Below are 23,788 nucleotides of genomic sequence, written 5' to 3' on the forward strand. Positions count from 1 at the left end.
CTTCAAGTAAAACCAATTCTTTCATCTCAGATTTACATGTACTGCTTACAGAATTTAATATCAGCCATAAGTAATTGAAATAAATACCTAACATTTACACCAAACAACTCTTTCTAGCTTTTCCGGCTCACGGAGAATAACTCTTTGATGATGTGGTATGACCTTTTCTGTCGGGAAGATACACCCCACAACTTAACCTATATTAAAAACAGCTAAACCTACTAGCTGAAACCCACACAATGCGGTTTCAAAACACCGATTAACGTTATGATCATAACGTAAACATCGAGAGGAATATCGTTACCATAAACAAGAACGGGATTGTAAGCTGCATACTTAAGACTGTTAAAAAAATACATCTTCTGATTACTTCGTCTTTAGCTGAGAAATGAGGATAGCTTTGTTCTTCCTACAGACAGCACCTTCTCAACAACAAATGATGAGAGATAGCGCTGCCATCGATTGGGTATTAGCGGAAATGTCAACACTGTGGCAGCTTCCACCAAATGGCATCTCACACCCAATTACCTTGTAATAATTACGTTACATAATACGTTTTCTTCCGCCAGGAAGCTTCAATTCTAAACCTTACATATATTAAAAATGCACCCTGTATCATTTCGAATGTTTACAAGAAGATCAAGTAAAAATTTGAAGCAAATCGGTGAAGAACATTTCGAGATTCTTGGAAACATAATTTTTTTTTATTTATTACTATGGATTGTCCCATTTGCGGCTGACTGCACAACTACTATACGTCCGCCATCGTACACTTCGCGTAAGAAAGCAAAAACCAGATAAGACAAGCATACGAACAGTCGCTTTTCCCTTGCTCCAATTGAGAGTGGAACATGAAAGATAACGACTAGTAGTGGTACAATAGTACAAGATACTCCCAGCCATGCACCCTTCTATGGCTTGCAGAATACGTATGTAGACGTAGAAGACCGCCACTTACTGAGGCGAGAGCACACACGCAAGAGAATATTGCCCTGATCGTTGGGAGGACACCGTGGTTAGTGACCAAATAACTGAGAGGTATAGGCGACAAGTATCAGTCCGTAGTGGATTTAAGATTGTTCCCAACCTCGAGCGCTAGGGTTCAGTAATAATGTAGTTATCATAGGATGGCTGGGGTAAACCATCGCAATAAGGGGCCAAATTAAAAATTCCATGGGAGAATTATGTTATCAGTAAAAAGTCATCAGCGGGCCACAGATATAGCACCTGCCTGCACACGGAATGTAGGACCAGTAGGGCATGTTCAAGGGGTAAATGTTTGACTTAACTTCTCGCAGCGGTTTAAAAGCTCCACAAAGCTATTGCAAATAAATGGTCACACTTCCATAAGAAATAGTTGAGTAAAATAAACCATTACTCACTGAATTAAAACAAAATATATTATTGCAATCGAATGACAAGCACTGCGCCTCTTAGTATAAAAATTCCTAATAATCTAGTCGTAAGTTAATGATAACTTTAGTAGCTATAGCCAGGGGCAATTTTAAACATATGAGCCGATAATGGATTCAGTACAACGAATGACACAGAGACAATTTTTTGATGATTTCTTCCCAAAAAGAACTCGGCTGCTGCTTTATGTATTGCGTGTTCTTCTATAGCGATTCTTCCGCGCTTCTGCCGCATCAACATCTACCCGGTACTCCATTCCACGAACGCCGTGCAGCGCGGCTGCTCCGATGTTCTTTGCAGTATGTATGCTACAGATGTTCGCAAAATTATTAATAAAAGGACTGTTTCCTACTTGTTGCCCTTCCTTCATCACTTAGCAACAGGTTGAGATCCATTTTCTTCTCTTTTACATTTTAAATCAATGTTTTAAGGTGGAATAATAAAAGTATTTCACTGGATATTTAAAATGCACAATCACAATTTTCAACGGAAAAGTTGACTTACTGCGCTGGAACCCACAATAAATTCTCGGCGTTGTTTCGTAACCGGTCGAACACGTTGTTTGTATATGATCGGAATTTATAGATTATTTTTTGTGTAACAATGGGTCTTTCGCTGTCATTGTACTATACCAAAAAATAGTTTGACTTACACAGTAAACATGGAAAACCACTCGATAGAAAGAAATAAGTAAGAGTTGGTTCGTTCCCTTAAAAACGTAAAGTTATTTGTTATTTCTCTGACTTTCTCAGCGCGATTGATTAATGGTGTACTTCACATTGTACTCACATTGTTGTTTCCATTTTAGCACAATATTTCGAATGCCGACGAGTCTTCTTCCTCAGTTGCTCCAAGTTTTGCTGCCGAATGTACTCGGTGCCTAGTCTCCAGCCAGAGTGAACTACTGTTGCTCTCGCGCCACTACCTACCACTGAGATCGACTGCCGACTCCCTTCGATGCTCTTGTTTTCCAGAGTCCACATTCATGAAACGCACATTCTGTTAGCGTTTCCCAGCGCTGGTGGAGTTGTTGGTCGGCGAGGTCTTAATTAACTTAATGGCTGACCCCAAGCCTCGTTTTAAACTAAAGCAACTGTCCTTGTTTATTAGCTTTTCCTACATCTTTATTTCGGTATACTCCTTAATTACGCTGCCGCATAAACTTGCTTTCTACACCGCGACACTAATCGCACAATATCTTGTTTCATGATGGTTTTTAGACAGTGATTTGCTTTGTTGGTTTAGTCGGTTCCGAGGTTGATGTTCCCTGCGCCTTTAGTCACTTGTTCCATAAGTATGCCACACGTGTCACATTCACAATATTAGAAGAAGCCTTTGCACACTTGTTGATGGAGCTAAATAGACAGAATGCCACGTCTCCGTAAGAACCTGCAGATCTTTCCGCATAATAAGCGAGCATGAGGTGCATAAACGATACTTGCATTCCCCTTATCCGTTTTACCATACTCTCAGGTGTTCTTGTTTTTGACTGCAGTTCTCGCTCAGTACGATAGCTGCTTCGGAACGCTATTCGTCGGTGTTATAATTCTTTGTCAAAGCTCTCTTTGAAAATGTTCGATATCTACGGACCGCTGTTTATAGCACCGTATTTCTTTGTGGTAAATGGCGATGGCGCGATGTGGGTAGATAGAGGTCAGTGTGCGTGGGTTTCTTGTATTCACTGTGACACATAGACCGACCTGGTCAATTCGTAAGTTATACATCGAGGGAGGGTAGCTTGTTTACTTTTTAAAGTTCCGTCGCCAGTTTTACATTAGGATGCGAGGAGCTTAAATGTTCCAAGAACTCTTAAAGCTTCTCCGCTTAATGTGCAGATGCACTATGTGATCAAAAGTATTCGGACACCCCAAAAACATACGTTTTTCGTATTAGGTGCATTGTGCTGCCACCTACTGCCAGGTACCCATATCAGCGACGTCAGTAGTCACAAGACATCGTGAGAGAGCACGGACTTCGAATGTGGTCAGCCGATTGGGTGTCACTTGTTGTACGCGACACTTCCACACTCCTAAACACCCCTAACTCCACTGTTTCCGATGTGATAGTGAAGTGGAAACGTGAAGGGACACGTACAGCACAAAAACGTACAGGCCGACCTAATCTGTAGACTGACAGAGACCGCCGACAGTTGAAGAGGGTCGAATGTGTAACAGGCAAACATCTATCCAGGCCATCACACAGGAATTCCAAACTGCATCAGGATCCGCTGCAAGTACTGTGACAGCTAGGAGGGAGGTGAGAAAACTTGGATTTCATGGTCGAGCTGCTGCTCGTAAGCCACACATCACGCCAGAAAATGCCAAACGACGCCTCGCTTGGTGTAAGGAGCGTAAACATTGCGCGATTGAACAGTGGAAAAACGTTGTGTGGATAGACGAATCACGGCATACAATGTGGCGATCAGATGGTAGGGTGTGGATATGGCGAATGCCCGGTGAACGTCATGTTCCATCGTGTGTAGTGCCAACAGCAAGAAGCGGAGGCGGTGGTGTTGTGGTGTGGTCGTGTTTCTCATGGAGGGGGCTTGCACCCCTTGTTGTTTCGCGTGGCACTATCGCAGTACAGGCCTACATGGATGTTTTAAGCACCTTCTGGGTTCCCTCTGTTGAAGAGAAATTCGGGGATGGCGATTGCATCTTCCAACACTATCGAGCAGCTGTTCATAATGTACGGCCTGTGGTGGAATGGTTACTAGACAATAACATCCCTGTTATAGACTGGGCTGCACAGAGTTCTCACCTGAATCCTATAGAATACCTTTGGATGTTCTGGAACGCCGACATCGTGCCAGGCCGTTACGACCGACATCGTCACCTCTCCTCAGTGCAGCACTCCGTGAAGAATGGGCTGCCATTCCCCAAGAAACCTCCCAGCACCTGATTGAACGTATGCCTGCGAGTGTGGTTGCTGTCATCAAGGCTAAGGTGAGCCAACACCATGTTGTATTCCAGCATTACCGATGGAGGGCGCCACGAACCTGTAAGTAATTTTCAGCCAGTGTCCGAATATTTTTGATCACATAGTGTAGTACACACATGTCGTCCACCTACAGACGTGGATTTGAACCTGGTGGGCTGTAGCGCCTTTGCTTCAAAATTTTACACGTATACGTTCGTCAAACAAACGATGACAGAGTAACCACTGCCACATCTCTATATTACCGATTCTTTTTCTTTTGAAACATCGTGAACAGGAAATAAGTTGACGTCAGAATCTGCAGTAAATGTTGAGTGGAACAACCATTGACCTTTTCCCTAATTAGTTCCATGGTTTCATAAAATGGGACTCACATATAGGAGGAGACTACATAGAATACCGATATTCCAGGGCCGCAGTTGATAAAGGTGGCGTACAAAGTGAGCGAATTCTGTATGTGGTGTTTTCACCTCCCAAATACTTGCTGGGAATGCGTTTCAGGTACTGACATGCAGTTGCGTAAATATTAGTGTGCGTCTTACAGGAATGGCTTCCCTGTATGAGTTAGGAAGACCATATAGACGTGATGGCACAGCTTCTCGTGTTCTAAGATGCCCAGAGTCGTCATTATCGTTTTAATCACATTCCCTTTCCTTCTGAATTTTTATTCTTAATACCTATCCCGAATAATATCAGTAATTCGGCTCACATTCGCATTATTAACATGATTTTACTTTCTCGGAGACTCGTTTTGGGAAATCAGGGCCTGTAACTTATCGTCAACTGGATAATAGGAAAGATACAACGCAAGCCAAAAACGACGAACACCGAGAAAGGGAGAAGAGAACGAAAATAAATCTTCAGTGGAAGAGTACATGATGATATAGCACTCAGTACAAAATTGAGTCAAATATAGTGTGGTATGACGTTGCACATCTCCTGGCCTCTATGCATGCACTGATATGCTTGGGAAGGTTGTCATAAAGCCGTTGGAACCTCTCGTGATAAGCCGCACCACAACCGTTGTAACTGGTCCTTGATATTCTGAACTCTAGGGCTGGGACAGGGTTCACGTCCGAACTAGTCACACAGTTATTCTATCGGGGACAGATCAGGGGATTTTGCTAACCATTGGACTGCCTCAACTTCGTTCAGACCGTACATAGAGGTAGATGCCATGTGTGGATAAGAGTGGTTCTGTTCAGAAACAATAGCATTAGACTATCGCTGGACCGCTAATACAAAAGGAGGCATTGACCTACTGTCGTCCCATAAGAGTTACCTCTATCATTACCAGCCCAGAACTGAAATCATTCTCGATGGCTCACCACACCAGGACGCCAGAGGTAACACCACAGTGCCTTTTCAAAACAATGGAAGAACGGAACTTCTCACCAGCTCGCCGTCATGTGTGTCGACGATGGTCATTGGGGGTAGTGCAGAACCGTGATTCATCGCCGAAGACAATGCGCCGCCAACGGACGGACCGTCATCAACAGTATCAAATAATCTCACTCCTTGAGACACCACAGAGAGGTCTTTATTTTTTTCTTTTCCTTTTCGTTGTCACAAAAAATTGTTCAAATGGCTCTGAGCACTATGGGCCTTAACATCTTAGGTCATCAGTCCCCTAGAACTTAGAATTACTTAAACCTAACTAACCTAAGGACATCACACACATCCATGCCCGAGGCAGGATTCGAACCTGCGACCGTAGCGGTCATGAGGTTCCAGACTGAAGCGCCTACAACCGCACGGCCACACCGGCCGGCTTCGTTGTCACACTTCTGACTGATTCGTTGCGGCCTGTCATGTATTCCTCTCCTACTGCAAATCGTTCATCACAGGGCTCTAAACGAACGTTCCCTAGAATTTTTTCCTCAAATTAAGGCCTATGTTTTAGTACTACTGGCGAAAATTTTCTCCATCACCAGCATTAGAACTGGCTATTTCCGAGTGGAGCGCCACTGCACAGGCTTCAGTTAACATCTCCTATGAAGGTGGGTACTTGGGTACAAGATGGTCACATTGTAACCATACCGCAAATATTCAGCACTGAATTTATGTTGCACCGCAGGTTCTCCTAAATGCTGAAGTGAACCTCACTTTCAGTTAGACTTCACTTCCGAGACGTTTATACGGGTTACCTTTGGCGAACACTAAATATCTCCGTCGTTAAAATGGAATGAACTTTTAGCCAGTACTTAGTTATGGTGTGTACACCCTGAATCGTCGTTCTGTGGTCTGTTTTTGAATAAATGATAATCCTCGACGAAACTGTTCCCCTTTCGGCTATCGATTGAATTACTAGCAAGCAGAATTGAGAGTTGTCCGCTGTTGCAGGCACTGACTTGTACATATGGAGCCCATATTAGGCGAAAGCCGGGCAAAGTGTCCAGGCTAAGGTACGCCTATCTTTTAACGTGAGTAGGAATAGACGGAAACGCATAGAAACGAGTGATTATAATCTGCGATTATTGAAGCATAATATCAAATAATTTAATTACATTAGAATCAAATCAAGCTCTTTAAAAACCTCAGTTTGCACAAAGTGGCAAAATGGCCGCTTGGCCCGATAGAAGCGGACAAAGTGGCCGTATATCTTTAAACTCAAAGGTAATGAACAGAAAACTGTTTTTACAATGAAATATATTTTATTGTGCAACATGATTCGAATTACTTTCCAAAAAAATAAAAGTCAAACTGTGCTCCTCAAATCCTGTGCAAAGTTCGTGGGCCCAGAGGGAGCACAACTGGCACTTAATCTACTGCTATTCTGGCCTTGGATTTGAAAATTTTTCTTCGCTATACATTCACTCTCTGTCTTCATCGTTGTCGTCAGAAAGGGTTCTTCTTTTGTTTCTTACTCCTACCACACTTCTTTATAATACCTTCCTTCCCTTCGGCTGTTTTCCGTTTTTCTTTCTTTTTACTCTATTTCTCTTCTCTTTCTTTTTTTCCAGTTTCCAGGTCACTCATTTAAGAACTTGCTATAATTAAGTCTGCGGAGCCCTTCTTTCGGTCTCTACATGTACATTTTCCCCCTACAGAAAGTGGCCAGAAGCCACCAACGAAGCGGCTACTTTTCCCGCAATGAGGCCTTAACACAAAATCTTTGTACCCTCTAATAGTATTAACGAAAATTCAATAACTGAAGTAGGACTGTGAAGTCAAGATATGACACTTCCAACACAATTTTATTAAAAAGACGTAAGTCACATTCCGTCTGCACAATAGATACATAAAGTGACCACTTAACTTACAACATGACAACTAAAAGCCACAAAAAATGCAACTCCGAGTAGCAGCGCAGCTAACAGGTTAATCTTCATGGGGTGACTGGGCCCTCCCGCGAGAATAAGTTAAAGTTTTGCCCGCACCTTGCGCCTTGCCGGCACTTTATAGACCCGAAGAACTCAATGGCTACTTTGCCCGCCATGTATACATCTGTCGGCTCTCTACTAATCATTATCATCAACCATTTTCAAAAGCGTAACTGGTTTGATGCGTCCCGCCACAAATTGCTCTCCTGTGCCAACCTCTTCAGCTCAGAGTAACACCTGCAACTTACGTTCTCAATTATTTGCTGTATGTATTCCAATATTTGTCTACCTCTACAGTTTTTGTCTCTACAGCTACCTCTAATACCATGGATGTCATTCCCTAACGTATTAACAGATGTCCTATCATACTGTCTCTTCTGCTTGTCAGTGGTTTCCACATATGCCTTTCTTCTCCGATTCTACGTAGAACTCCCTCATTCTTTACCTTATGCACATAATTTGCAACGTTTTTCTGTAGCACCAAATCTCAAATGCTTAGATTCTGCTCTGTTCCGGTTTTCCCACTGTCCATGTTTCACTACCATACAATGCTGGGCTCCAAACGATCTCAGAAATTTGTGGAAGAAGTTAAGGCCTATGTCTGATAGTAGTAGACTTCCTTGGCCAAGAATGCCCTCTTTGTCTGCGCTAGCCTACTTTTGATGTCCTCGTTGCTCCTTCCGTCATGGGTTATTTTGCTGTCTAGGTAGCAAAATTCTTTAGATTCATCTACTTCGTGACCATCTATTCTGATTTTATGTTTTTCGCTGTTCTCATTTCTGCTACTAGTCATTCTTTTCGTCTTTCTTCGATTTACTCTCAGTCGATGTGCTGTATTCATTAGAGTGTTCACTCCATTCTGCAGATCATGTAATTCTTCTTCATCGCATTATGTACACATGAAGTTTAAATATCTGGATAGGACAACATTCCGTGACGCACTCTCTGCCAAACAACAGAACGTCGACGCACACCGGTTGGGAAAATGCGAGTCACGTTTCACTTAATGACATACCATCTCTTTGGGAAGAAACGGGAATAAAAAGGAAACTGGAGCCCTCATACTCCAAGACCAGGGTATCACGATCGACACGATAGTGGAAAATGTGAAAATCAATCATGGATCAGTTGTCTACATCCTGCCTGACGTCACATCCAATCAAGAAACCAGCCTAAAAGAAGTGAAAAGCTGGCACCAGAAATGGAGGTAAACCAGGGAGTAACACAAGACTGTGGTATGTGATCTACACTGTTGATCATCTACATCGACGACCTGGTCAGGGAATGGGTGATGTACGGAATAACTCAAGGAATAAGAATTGGGCCAGGCATATTGCCAACGACCGGGTAATAATACATGACAGTGAAGATAAATTACAAATAGTGGTACGCAGATTAAACTTTACGCTCAAATTATAATGTAAGGACGTCAATAACAACTACGAAAACACGGGCTTTTAAGAAAAGTATCATGTAATTTCGGTGATATTCATCAGTAACATAATAGCAGAACAGGTGTCCCTCTTTCAGTATCTACTAAGTGACATAATTTTTTTACGAGGATAAAGGCATAAATAAGAATATTAATATCAACACCTAACGTGGCACGACGAGAAAAACACTAAGTGTAAAACTAGAAGAGAAACGCAAACGAAATTTTATACGACGAGGCTGTTGTACTTTTTCTTGCGTTGGAAGTACCACTGGGCTGTGACCGTCTGACTTCAGAATGCTCTAGGGAATTTCGTGAAGATGATGGATTGGTGTTGTGTCTGTTGTTTTCAGTTGTAAGCTTGAGTTTTGTGTTTCATGCATGTGTTATTGGTCCCTAAAGTTGCATGTAATGGTTAATTTGGGATGTTTGTGAGAAGCTTCTGGTGGTTCATCTAATAAACTTTGAATGAGAATGTGAGGCGAAGTTCGTGTTGCATCGTAAAATTTTGTGGATTTGTCCTGCATGAGTATGTAAAAGATGGATTGGCCTAAAAATCCTCTTATGTTTGTGTGTTCGGGGTGTATCTGTCAGCGCCTGAGATGACAGGAAAAAAATTTTTCTGGTGACTTGGCAGCCACGTTAGTGCTGTGTCAGATGGCATAGACCATACCTCCGAGCCATACAGGATTACAGGAAGTATGAGCTGGCACCAGAGGAGGAGTTGATACTGAATGGTTAATCCGTCACCTTTCGGCAGTGGATATAACTTAGAGAAGAGCGTGCAGCCTTGGTTTGCTGCTGTAGTGAGATGCCATTTTCACGTGAGATGTCGGTCTATTTCGAGGTCCAGGTAAATAACTGAATTCCTTCATGTCAAATCTCTGTCGTCAATGGTGAGTTGACGATCAGGTACCTTGATTTTAGGGGTGGAATAGATCGTATGTCTCTCGGTGGGATTTATTTTCCAGCGATTACACCACTGTGTTATCTTGTCGAGGTAATTTTATAAAGTCATAGCACTACCCACAGTAATGTGCGGAGCAGAAAGTTGGACATTAAGAGAAAAAGACCTAAGACAACTTGAAACATCAGAAATGAACTTCCTTAAATAAATGAAATACTGCACAACATCAAGCATTAAGATAATAAATGGGGTTTCAGCCACTAGTTGAGAAAGTAATCAAATGAAAGCAGGACTGGATAGAGCATGTATTGCATGTGTCACCTCAGAGAATCCCTCAACACGAAGTGGAATACAATCCTATTGGAAGAAAGTATGTGAGAAGACCGAGGAAGGATGATGAGATGGAACAGGCCATAAGGTCTATTCCTGGACTGGTAGAAGGAGGAGTCAGAGGCCACAGAGCAAATCCTGCAGTAGTGTCAGGCCAGTCTAGGTGATTTCCTTAGCCGTATAATCACATGGACGAGCTCTGAGTTTATCACTCTGACCCAGAGACTAAGCAGCGAAGCAAGAAATGCAAACATGTGGTTTCACTGCCACAAACAAAAGAGTAAGACCCAACTGTCGTCGGGTAAGGTAATGTTGAATGTTCCTGGAACTGCTATGGTGCGATGCTAAAGGATTACGCTTGTAATCCGCATGCTACAAAATGTACTGACAAGCTTCAAGCTTCCGTCAATGCGTATGATTACACTCTACAGTAACATCTCAGCACTTTCCACATAGCACATAGGCGCATATATTGCACCACACCTCATGCCCAAACTCCCTACCTCCTATTGTCCTGACATGGAACACAGTGACTTCTTCATCTTCCTTCGAATGAAAAAAATCATTGCGTAGCAAGCATTGTTAGTACTGCGACGAGCTTATTTTCGTACTTGAACGTTTCTTAACAACCAAAACGCACAGTTCTACAACCAAGGTCTCTCGTTAAATGTTCATCGATTGGAATAAATATGTAGCATTAAGGCTGAATGTCTCTAAAGCGATTAACGCCATCACCAACGCCCATGGTCGCAACTTAACTTTTTCTAGATGATATTAAAATTGTGTTATTATCCCTCGTGTATAACATAAACTACCGACAGCAGCCTGACCTACCTGAATGGTGCTTCTCGTAATTGAGAAGTTGCCTGCCTCCAAGTCTGCAGCGCTGTGCAACAGCTGTCAAAAGTTGAGACTCAACAGTTGATTGATCATCACACAACCTTCCAGCCCAGTGACATTAATTTCAACTGGCTGGTTAACTGTGATGGTTTCAAAATCTCTTGATCACCCTCGCTTTAACGAACCTTCCCTTCTGAAATGCATATCTGTGTGACTCGTGTGATGATGAATTTGCCCATCTGAGAGAAAACAGAAAAATCATTTAAAAACTGGTTTCTTAGCTTGAAGAGATTTAGTAGGTAAGGTATAAATTACATTTAAAAACTGAACTAAACGTGATTTATGACAACGTTATTAGTACCCATGTGGTAAAGTAAACAACGAAGTTACATTTTGTTTTCAAGGAAAAGCAATATTTCAGAATTTCCAGTCGCCGAGTACACCTGTAGAGCAATACATACAGTTACTGCGTGCAGCTTGTATGGTATACGGGACACGGAGGTTAGCCAGCCGCAACTCATACTCGCAATCCACACTAACGATATTTGGTCTGGTACACTGAACAGTATGAGGGGGTTTCTAGGTAGTTTCTCACTTAGATTCAGACAAAAGCCAAGTTGGTAGCCAATTTCTGCAACAGAAAACATGAAATACAACTAGATGTTATATGATAAAACTCAGTTAAAGTTTACACATACAGATAGCACACAGAAGCAGTCATCATAAAATCACGAAAATAAATAAAACGAGGAACCCCATAATAGTGGGACCACGCCAGTAAGAAGAATCACTGCAAGGAGTTATCTGAGCAGAAATACAAAAGGAAATAATAAGTAGCTTCTTCTCTGATAACGGGGTATTTTATACTAGCTAAGGAGTGATTTTATCAGAATTTTAAGGGTTCGTGGACGAGAGATACATATGTTTGCAAATTGTCTTCAGATCTCGAATACATACGAGTGTTCAACCAAAATGACGAACCACTATATTCCCTAAAATACACCCAATGTAGTGTTACTTAAACATCGATATTTGACACATCAGACGTTATCGATAGTGTCTTTAATAACTATTGAGGTATTGATTAACTATCGATGACTTTGGCAGGTATTTCAATTGAAAAATAGCTTTCGATAATTTTTAATTGCTTAAAATACAATAATACAAGATATGCAAATTTTGTTTTATAAAAAGTGAGATATTTAAATTCTTGTACTTTAGTTTGTTGTTTAAAATACAACATTAAAAGATACACTAAGTTCTTCTCTTTTAGTCTGTTGTGTTTTTAAGTAACTATTTCTCATGTCTTGGAGAAAACCCTATCTGCAGGACTGAAGTCGCTGAACACCACAAAAATGTAATGGCCATTAAACCAAACATGCTATTAGATTTTCAACAATATTCTAATACACAAGCAAAATACTGACGTAGGTCAATTATGGAATCACTTACTGGTGTAATGACTTCGAAGTTACGCTGTTTTTAATTGGACAAAAAAAGTAGATCATCCGATTTCAAACTGTCAGAGGTATTAGTAGACGTATTTTCACTGCTCATGGATGCTTCCGTTTCAGGTATTATTCTTGTAGTTGATGCAGTGATAGCAGCATACTCTTTCTGAAGTACTCGTGCAGCGTTCTCTCCCTCCTGAAATGTCCTGAAACTAGTTTTTTAAGGCTATGATCTGACTGATTTAATCAAGGAATCCAGAACACTTCATCCTTCATTAGTTGTTAAGGTGCTTTACCAGTCTGAAAGCCTTGCAGCTATATCTCGTGTAAGAGGTATAATTAAGGAAGCAGTGGTGTATGGGTCCTCTGAGATTGTTGTTGTTGCTACTTCAAAAGTTTCAAGAAGATCTATTATCTCTTGTATCACTAAGTAATTTTCTGCTGTGAGGGTAGGCAGTGCTTTTGAACTATGATCGCAGTCTCAAGCTCACTTCGTCCCTGCAAAATTTTTTTGAGCATGTGGCACCTCTTATATCAGTCTCAGTTCTTTTTTGTTAGCTCTTTTTTGAACATTGCACAGTTTGTCACTGGCTAGTATAGAATAATGAAAGAAAGTCACAATACTCTTTGTTTTCAATAAAATTTTGAAAAATTGTTTCTGCTTTTGAAACAATCTTGCACTGTTAAGTTGATGCAGTGGGCAAAACAGGGTGAATGTCGAATCCTTAATATTTAGGCAGCTTTTTCGTAACTGCAGCATTATCTGTAACTGATACTACTGTCTTATCATGGATATTGTATTATAGTAAGATTTTATTGATGACCTGAAAAAGAAATGTAATGCTAAAGTAATCTGCCAGTATGTTCGAAATTTTGCATAATATTGTCAAAAAATTTATTTTCTTCAAGGTCTCCTTATCTGTAAAATTAATTTCATATATATATATATATATAAAATAATTGTCATAATAATTGGGCCAATATATTACTTGTCGATGTTATGATGAGCCTCAGCGTTTTAGAAGAACGGGGAAATCAGGAAGAGGAAGCAGAAGAAGAAGAAGAAGAAGAAGAAGAGGAAGGTCACCATAAGGAATAGGGATGTGAGAGAAAAATGTTTACTGGTCTGCCACCCAAAGCTGCTACCTTACGTGTGCATGCTTGCTGATGAACTGAAGCAGATACGGTATAAACTGCAAATGGGAATAACGAGGCTGAAACTGTGTTGAAGAGTCCAAGGCTGGCGTCTTCACTCATTATGTTTTTTCTCAGTTGAGTTGACACTCAGCACAAAACAAAGAGCCATCAGTCGACTGCAGAGTTACAGCTGCTACATTGCTGAGATAGGCGGCACTTGTGATCCTGATGCAGTCGGCATAAAGTGTGTAGCATCTAGAAGTTTAGTTGGGTGTTTCGCCTTTCGTTGGGGGAAACGCACGGAGCGGTATAAAGAGAACAACATGGTATTCATGAAGGATAAGGAAAGGTGCGGCGAGAGACAGCAGTGCTGTCACCTTCACCCACCATCCCGATTTATTCATGTAGTATACCCGCGTCGCTCAAAGTTTGCACTTGACAGAACCTGATAGTGTTTCTTCAGCTTCTCTGTAGTGGCGATACCACAGTTTTCATTACACAACAACTGAGAGTTTTCCATTATCACTGGAAAGGTCCGATTCTGTTAGTAAGGCCTGTATTTACAACTTGCTATGGTTAGTCTTTCTTGGCAAATATATGCATTCATATTTACGCTCTTTTATAACCACCGAATGTTTTAATTCTGTTCCTATTCGCTAACACAATGGAAGCACTTCCGCATGAATCGCCACAAAAGCAAGTTGTTTATATACACGGAAGACGGCAACACAGTAATTGTAACGCCACTGCCAGCTGATTTTGCTTTGCTGTATTAATTTTGGTTCAGACGGTGTTGGGATTTGAGTTCGTTTCTCTCTTGTTAGTCTCCTATCGCACGAACTCTCAAGTGAAAACTATGGGCGCGGAAGTAACAATGTTTTGAAAAGTGAATTATAGAGCCGCGCGGGATTAGCCGTGCGGTCTCGGTCGCTGCAGTCATGGACTATGCGGCTGGTCCCGGTGGAGGTTCGAGTGCTCCCTCGGGCATGGGAGTGTGTGTTTGTCCTTAGGATAATTTAGGTTAAGTAGTGTGTAAGCGTAGGGACTGATACCCTAGCAGTTAAGTCCCATAAGATTTCACACACATTTGAACATTTTTTGAATTATAGAGATATCTATGTCAAAGTTGTTGCTTATTTGTTGTAATGTATAAGAAAATATATTAAGCCTGTTGTAACGCAATTTTTCAATAATTTGTTATGGTTGACAGAGTCCGTAAACAGAACACAAATGACACGACGGCTTTAGATTTCTATCAACAAGAGGAGTGAGGGGGTGTCCGGACGGGTAGAGGAGGGGTGAAACTGCCAAGAAATACTTTACAAGTTACGTCGACTTGAATTACATCGGTATGTATTGATCACAAGAAAGAAACGAGACTCAGCATGGATGTGACGAGTTAAAGAAAAGAACATTTTTAAAAATGTGCATAGATTCTGCGTAGTGATGACCTGCAGTTTTTGTCCTTTTTAATGGGGGTCAAACTAATTTTTCGTCTATAATAAAAGGCAAGTAAATGGCAGTGAGGGCTTTTTCTAATTTATTTTTCCATCTCTTCCTGTGGATTTGAGATCAGCGAACACATAAGTGAGGTTTTATCTGACAATTCATATCTGCTGTCGAAGACATAGCTGGCCTGTGTCGCCGAGCGGTTCTAGGCGCTTCAGTCTGGAGCCGCTCGACCGCTACGGTCGCAGGTTCGAAACCTGCCTCTGGCATGGATATGTGTGATGTCCTTAGGTAGGTAAGGATTAAGTAGTTCTAAGTTCTAGGGGACCGATGACCTCAGATGGTAAGTCCCATAGAGCTCAGAGCCATTCGAACCATTTTTTTGCCTAAGGCATAAACAAATTTTTTCAAACCTTGATCGTCGGAAGTTCCATACGGCAGCAATCATTTGTCCATAAATAGAGTCAAGTTATTTTTTACTTTTGAAGTGGCATCGTACAACTGAGGTACGTTAAAATAATTTTTACAGAGCTACTCGATCCTTTTGGTTGCACCTCTTGCACTTGATCTAGCTCACAAGTTGATCCCTCACCTTTTAATTCTACTACTAATTCCTGGTTTCTAGTGTTTCTCCTTGCTTTCTTTCTAGTGGCCTCTTAAATTAGTTCTATTCCCCGATTGTGTTTATGATCTTTAATGCAGGTGGTACACTTTACAAACTAACTATTATCACCCACTTTCTTGAAAAAGTCCCACACAGGTGATTGATTTATAAGGTTTATTTTTAAAAAATAATAAAAACTCTACTTACGTGCCTCTTACACAAGCAAAATAATCTTGGAAGCGCGAAATTTCCTCAGACAACAGAGACTACCGGTGACGTGCGATAAGTACTGATCGCTTCGTGTCGGCTCCATTCGGAACACTTCATCGCTACTGTGCTCTTTGTCTCACTGCTGCCAACGATAGCGGTTCAGCAGTTGTGGCACTGCAGTTGCGTGATGAAGAATAATCCTGTTGCTGTGTGGCGCTTAAATAAAGAAATGACTGCCGAAGAAGCCTTTTCAGCACATTGAGGTCATATCGTACGATACCCCGTAGAGCTAAAAGCTTTAGAGGCAGAATTCATCCTCGTGACACTCGAAAAATTATTTAACAGGTTGCAGAATGATAATAACTCGAAAAAATGAAAATAATAGTAATAATGGTGAGCTTGTTCACCCGCTGCACAAACTTCAAACAAGGGGCTTCAGCATTAACGGGCAATAGTTTAAGAAATATCTACAGGGTTTGTAGTTTAGCAAAACAGTCCTGGGCATTTACAGTCAACTCTTGGAAAGAAGAGATTAGTTTTGTCTCACATCCACTCACACATTTACATTTCTCTCGAATTACTTCTGAATTTGCACTGCAATGCTGCGAAAACAAACAGCATGTAAAGACAGCTGTATATTTTAATGATTATGTCTAGCCATCATATAAATAAAAAAACTTGACTCTCGAGAGGTTGTGGTTTTACTATATTCAGTTTTGCGGGAGATGGCGTGTCGTTGATGGAACAACCTCCGTTAATCGAACATAACATGGGCAACCAACATATGAATGATAGTTGTGCTTCTGCAAAAGCAGAAAGGACGCAGAGGAATTAGGACTACGTCAGCATTTAGTGTTTTCAAATCACTTTACACATTAACATATACAACTAAAATAATTGTAAATACAATGAGGACACAAAAAAGAAGAGTACAGTAGCAGGTGTGTTTAATTAATAATTAGAATAATTGTATTTATTTTAAAATACATTATACAGTACCATCAGAAACACTTAAAAATCTTTAAAACACTATTTTTTCTTCTACTACACTCCTGGAAATTGGAATAAGAACACCGTGAATTCATTGTCCCAGGAAGGGGAAACTTTATTGACACGTTCCTGGGGTCAGATACATCACATGATCACACTGACAGAACCACAGGCACATAGACACAGGCAACAGAGCATGCACAATGTCGGCACTAGTACAGTGTATATCCACCTTTCGCAGCAATGCAGGCTGCTATTCTCCCATGGAGACGATCGTAGAGATGCTGGATGTAGTCCTGTGGAACGGCTTGCCATGCCATTTCCACCTGGCGCCTCAGTTGGACCAGCGTTCGTGCTGGACGTGCAGACCGCGTGAGACGACGCTTCATCCAGTCCCAAACATGCTCAATGGGGGACAGATCCGGAGATCTTGCTGGCCAGGGTAGTTGTCTTACACCTTCTAGAGCACGTTGGGTGGCACGGGATACATGCGGACGTGCATTGTCCTGTTGGAACAGCAAGTTCCCTTGCCGGTCTAGGAATGGTAGAACGATGGGTTCGATGACGGTTTGGATGTACCGTGCACTATTCAGTGTCCCCTCGACGATCACCAGTGGTGTACGGCCAGTGTAGGAGATCGCTCCCCACACCATGATGCCGGGTGTTGGCCCTGTGTGCCTCGGTCGTATGCAGTCCTGATTGTGGCGCTCACCTGCACGGCGCCAAACACGCATACGACCATCATTGGCACCAAGGCAGAAGCGACTCTCATCGCTGAAGACGACACGTCTCCATTCGTCCCTCCATTCACGCCTGTCGCGACACCACTGGAGGCGGGCTGCACGATGTTGGGGCGTGAGCGGAAGACGGCCTAACGGTGTGCGGGACCGTTGCGAATGGTCCTCGCCGATACCCCAGGAGCAACAGTGTCCCTAATTTGCTGGGAAGTGGCGGTGCGGTCCCCTACGGCACTGCGTAGGATCCTACGGTCTTGGCGTGCATCCGTGCGTCGCTGCGGTCCGGTCCCAGGTCGACGGGCACGTGCACCTTCCGCCGACCACTGGCGACAACATCGATGTACTGTGGAGACCTCACGCCCCACGTGTTGAGCAATTCGGCGGTACGTCCACCCGGCCTCCCGCATGCCCACTATAAGCCCTCGCTCAAAGTCCGTCAACTGCACATACGGTTCACGTCCACGCTGTCGCGGCATGCTACCAGTGTTAAAGACTGCGATGGAGCTCCGTATGCCACGGCAAACTGGCTGACACTGACGGCGGCGGTGCACAAATGCTGCGCAGCTAGCGCCATTCGACGGCCAACACCGCGGTTCCTGGTGTGTCCGCTGTGCCGTGCGTGTGATCATTGCTTGTACAGCCCTCTCGCAGTGTCCGGAGCAAGTATGGTGGGTCTGACACACCGGTGTGAATGTGTTCTTTTTTCCATTTTCAGGAGTGTATATGCATTATATTACAGTAACTTTATATACATTTGTATACATTGCTACAAGTAAGTAAGTTCACACATTTGAAGCTAACAATCAGTGTAATGTACATTCACGAATCCATGTTATTTACGTGTGTACTTTTTACCATACGGGTTCAAGACGCGCAGGACCATGAAGTGCCATCACTGAAAGATAAACATGAAAATTCCCTCTTTCACGATCCCTCCCCCACAGCAATACATCTATTAACAACATAGTTTATAAACAAGATAGACTGGCTAAGGTGCCACCATATTTGTTGTTTGTCAAATACCTCCACACAATCTACTTTTCCTCTGCACTCCAAACGGCATGGAGGTAATAGGAACTGACATTGTTTCTTGCGACAATTCGGAAAGAATTACATTATAAGCGATATGACTATCGACAGTCAAACCAAATTACCGGTAGTGTCGATATTGATGAAACTATCGTATAATCGATAGTTTATCGATGTTTACGTAACACTACCTCACAGACACATAATGTGACCCAAGATAGCGCGATCTGAACTTTTAAGTAATGATAAGAGATGGCTAGTTCACGTCAAGTGCAATGAAAAGGGCAACGTTACTCGGAAGTAACTCAAATATTGAACACGTACATGAAACTGTTAACCAGTAATAATATAGCCTCCACGTGTAATAAATTCCAGATTATAAGGAACAGATATGTTTGCCTTCTGTTACCTACGGAGGGAGGTCAATAAATAACGCCACACATTTTATTCTCGGACAGTTAAAAAAAGGTAGAATTTGTCGTGGGACAACGTGGAATATTGCCGCTTCGGCCTATAGAGTATCATGAAGTTCCGATTCATGGCGGCGCTATACCTAACCTTCGAAAAGACACCTGTAACGGTGGTGCTTTCCGAACAGAGCTACCACTGAATTTTTTTGGTGCAACCAGAGCATCACAGATATTCATAGGCACTCTCAGAATGCCTACGGAGACCTGGTATTGAACAAAAGCACGGTGACTCGTCGGGTAAGTCGTCTGTCATCAACTCCACAAGGTCGCACAGAAACGTCAGATCTTTTGGGTGCCGGCAGGGTGCACGCAATTGTGACTTCTGGAATATTGAAACGTATGGGCACTCTCATTCGAGGTGGTCGACGGATCACAGCGAAACACCTCGCAGTACAACTGAACGTCTTTGCTGGTAGTGCTCGTATAGCAGTTGGGGTAGTCAAAGGTGTGAGTCCACTGGATTTCTCGCAGCCTAACAGAACATAAAGAGCAACGAAGAATCATTTGTGCGGTACTGCTTGTGCGTCACGGGGCTGACCTCGACAATTTTTTGTCGAATATTGTCACACGCAATTAAAGATGGGTTCGTCATTTTGAACAGGAAACAAAACGGCAGTCCGTGGAGTGGCGCCGCACCAACACTCTCCGACGAAAATTTCAAAGTCACACCCTCAGCCGTAGAGTCATGGCGACTGTCTTCAGCGACCTTGAAGGGGTTATTCTGTTCGATTTCCTCCATCATGGTGCGACGATCAGCTCTGAAGTTTACAGTGCTACCCGCAGGAAACTGAAGGAACGACTTCAGCTTAATCGTCGCCACAGAAATACAAACGTTCTTCCTATTCTACATGACAACGGAAGGTCGCACCCAAGTCTGTGCCCCCGAGGGGAGCTCACTTAACTTCACTGGACTGCTCATCCTGATACACTCTACAGCTATCAACTCGCTCCTTCCTACTTCCGTATATTTGGCTCAATGAAGGATGCACTCGGCGGAAAGTGACACAAGGATGATGAGGAAGTTGTCGATGCACCAAGACGTTGGTTCCGACGTCGACGATTAGAGTGGTACCTCGTTGGCACAAAGGCCTTGCCGGTACGGTGGCGTATGGTCGTCGCATTGAATAGAGAAAATGTTCAAAAATAATGTTTCGTAGCCAAAAGAATAGCAAATAATATTGAGCATTGGAATCCTGAATAAAACCAAGCTGCTTTCAGAAAAAAAGTGGATTTCATTATTGAACGCCCCTCGTATTTTGTTTATAAAATGTTCAAATGTGTGTGAAATCTTATGGCAGTTAAGCTTAAGGCCATCAGTCCTTAAGCTTACAAACTACTTAACCTAAATTATGCTAAGGACAAACACACACACCCATGCCCAAGGGAGGACTCGAACCTCCGCCGGGACCAGCCGCACAGTTTTGTTTGTAACCGGTGAACATTTATCATCCGTGGTGAAAGCAATTGTTAGCCGCCAGGTAGTCTCAGCAGCAGGAAATCTTGGGAGTAGTTGCATCAACCTCAACATGTCTTGATTGTTGAAAGATACTTACAAAAAAAAGAAATTTCTAGTAGATAATCACAGCCCAATGCAAGACAGGTGTAAGAATCACACCATCCACGAAAGTGCATGGATGAAAACATACGTAGGTGTAGCTGCTAATTGTAGGAAAAATCGTCGATCAATGAATTGCGAAATCTATTTGAAGTAGAGAAAATGTATAATTTACCAGTAGATTATACTGCTTCGCCATGGTGGCGATGAATAAACACCGAACTGGAGTATCGCACATTCTTTCTGTGTAACGTCTTCCAATAACAAAAAAGAAAAATGAATAAAATCATAGTTCCTTTGAAAACTTCGTAATACATAAGAAGAGTTGACTTTAAGTCACTTGTATTTACTGATGCGTAAGACAGGCGTGGATTCAAATCATCGCCTGTTCTGGATTGACAGAAATGTGAACAAAGGCGTGATATCCAGAATTTGAAATATGTACGTAAAGGAGACACGACAGCGATAAGACTTTATCCAACTTGGCTTTTACCATTGTTCCCTTCTATTGAAATTATTGTAGCTTGCTGTGTTTTCACCACTATATCGATATTATATGGTCCAATGCGTTCTTATTCACGCTAAATAAATGTCTGGAAAACCGTTCGCTGTAGCGTGCTCCACAGAGCGAGAAGTCCTTTTGTTCAGCAAAGATTGATGGAACGGAACTGAATTCTACTGCGTAGTGTTGTCGTTGGACGAAGCTGGTTACAGCTGTTCTCGCTCGTTAAGTCAAGCTTGTACTTTCTCGTTAGAAAGAGGAGATGGGTGACTGTATATCTGTGATCGAAGAAGTGACTTACACTGAATATGGAGCAATTTTGCCATGCATGAAATCCAAAGCGGCCTTCTTCCACTTTTAACGAATGCATTGCATATGTACTTCACCCAAAAATTCGTATCGGCATTTCAGACGTTGCGCTGTTCTGTTTATTGATCGAACTGACACTTCCAGCTTGGAGTGCCTCTGATCAGATCAGACAAATTTCTTCAGTTTTGTTTGGTGGTTAAGAGTACGTGGATCTGGATTTTTATCCTCTACATTAAGAGTCGTTTGGAGTTGTATAGAGACACATCACTGCTACCCTGGCGAGCGAATGATTACGCTAGAGGCTGTTCGAGAATCTGGTGTTTTCTTTTGGAGGATTGTTTGATTTCATTTGATTTCTTGTTCATTTATATATTTGTTCCCTTACGTTTTATAACAGGTCGTCCATTTTACAGCTTTTCATGTGGATTACAGAACATGCTCCATATTACAAACAGCAATTACTGTTTTCAACAATTTCAGTGGAAGAACAAAATTAGAAATTGAAAGACAAAAACCCCAAAAAGTATGGGGATAGATGAGAGGAAACACTTGGATAGAGAGAGAGAGAGAGAGAAATTTTACCCTATCTGAGGAAGTCTGTTCTGAAACCCTCGGAACTACTTGCAGTCTTGCAGTCCCGATTCGCTACAATTTAATTTACGGAAAATTGAAATTTGTGGTAAGATCTTATGGAGCCGTACTGATTAGGTCATCGGTCCTTAAGCCTACACGCTACTTAATCTAACTTAAAGTAACTTACGCTAAGGACGACACACACACACACACACACACACACACACACCCATGCCCGAGGGAGGACTCGAACCTCCGCCGGGGGAAGCCGCGCGGACCGTGACAAATAAAGAGATGGGGCCCCTCCACGCCCGCACCAACGTGGTGACCAAACCAAAAGTTCTACTGTCACCTCCGGAAACATGTTAGTTATCTAGTAAGTGGATCACAGGATGCTGGGCTGTGATGATGTCCGTGCATCTGGGTTAGACTACGCATTAACACGGTCCATCAGGTGATAGTGGACGAAACGCGAGTGAGGGTAGCGACTTGAAGAGCAGAGGGAAAAATGTGCCAAGGCTCGTGCCGTGGGAAAAAAACCTCTGCGACAGTGGGATGGGTAGTAAGAGCAGTAGTGGCTTACTAGCTGCGATAGTTCATGCAAGGTTGGATTTGTTAGTATGGGTATCATGCATCATTACCGTGGCAAGCGATAGCGATGTGTCCCAGTTGCTGCAGCCGCTACATTCCTGGAACAATCAAGATCGTTATACAGTAGTGGGAGATCGGCCATAGATCATCTTGAAACGTCCCCTTTGAAAAAATTATACAGGACTGTGCTTAAACTGACACACAATATTTTTAGCGCAACGCAATCTGACTTTCAAAAAATCCCTACAAAAGAATGGCCCTGACTAACATTAACCTATACCTTTCACAAATCACTTACCTCACAAAAATCTTCATTACTCGAACTACTGCAATACAGCGAGCGCCACTACTGCCAGCTAAATAAAAGATTCAAACTACGGAAGGCACTAACTACTGATAGGCATAGTTAGCAAATGAAAGATTTTGATAGAGAACAAACAATGTATTTACCTTAATAGTCATAATATATATAGCAGTTCATGCCATCCAGTATTACAAATTTCAAAACTCCGCCATCTCTCTCCCCACATCCACCACTGCTGGCGGCTCACCTCCAACTGCGCAACGCTACGCGCTGTTCACATCCAGCTGCCGCTGCCAAACACTACAATGGCAGACAACAATGCAAACTAGCCACAGACTGCACACAGCACAGCCAGTGATTTTCATACAGAGAGCGCTACGTGGCGGCGGCGTTATAGCAGTTCATGCCATCCAGTATTACAAATTTCAAAACTCCGCCATCTCTCTCCCCACATCCACCACTGATGCCGGCTCACCTCCAACTGCGCAACGCTACGCGCTGTTAACATCCAGCTGCCCAACACTACAATGGCAGACAACAATGCAAACTAGCCACAGATTGCACACAGCACAGCCAGTGATTTTCATACAGAGAGCGCTACGTGGCGGCGGCGTTACCAATATAAGAACCTAAACAGCCTACTTACAATCTCACTGTGTGGGGGATGTGTGGAGCTTGTCTGCATGCAGTGTACG

This window comes from Schistocerca cancellata, chromosome 3 (assembly GCF_023864275.1).
Source record: "Schistocerca cancellata isolate TAMUIC-IGC-003103 chromosome 3, iqSchCanc2.1, whole genome shotgun sequence".
Taxonomy (NCBI): domain Eukaryota; kingdom Metazoa; phylum Arthropoda; class Insecta; order Orthoptera; family Acrididae; genus Schistocerca; species Schistocerca cancellata.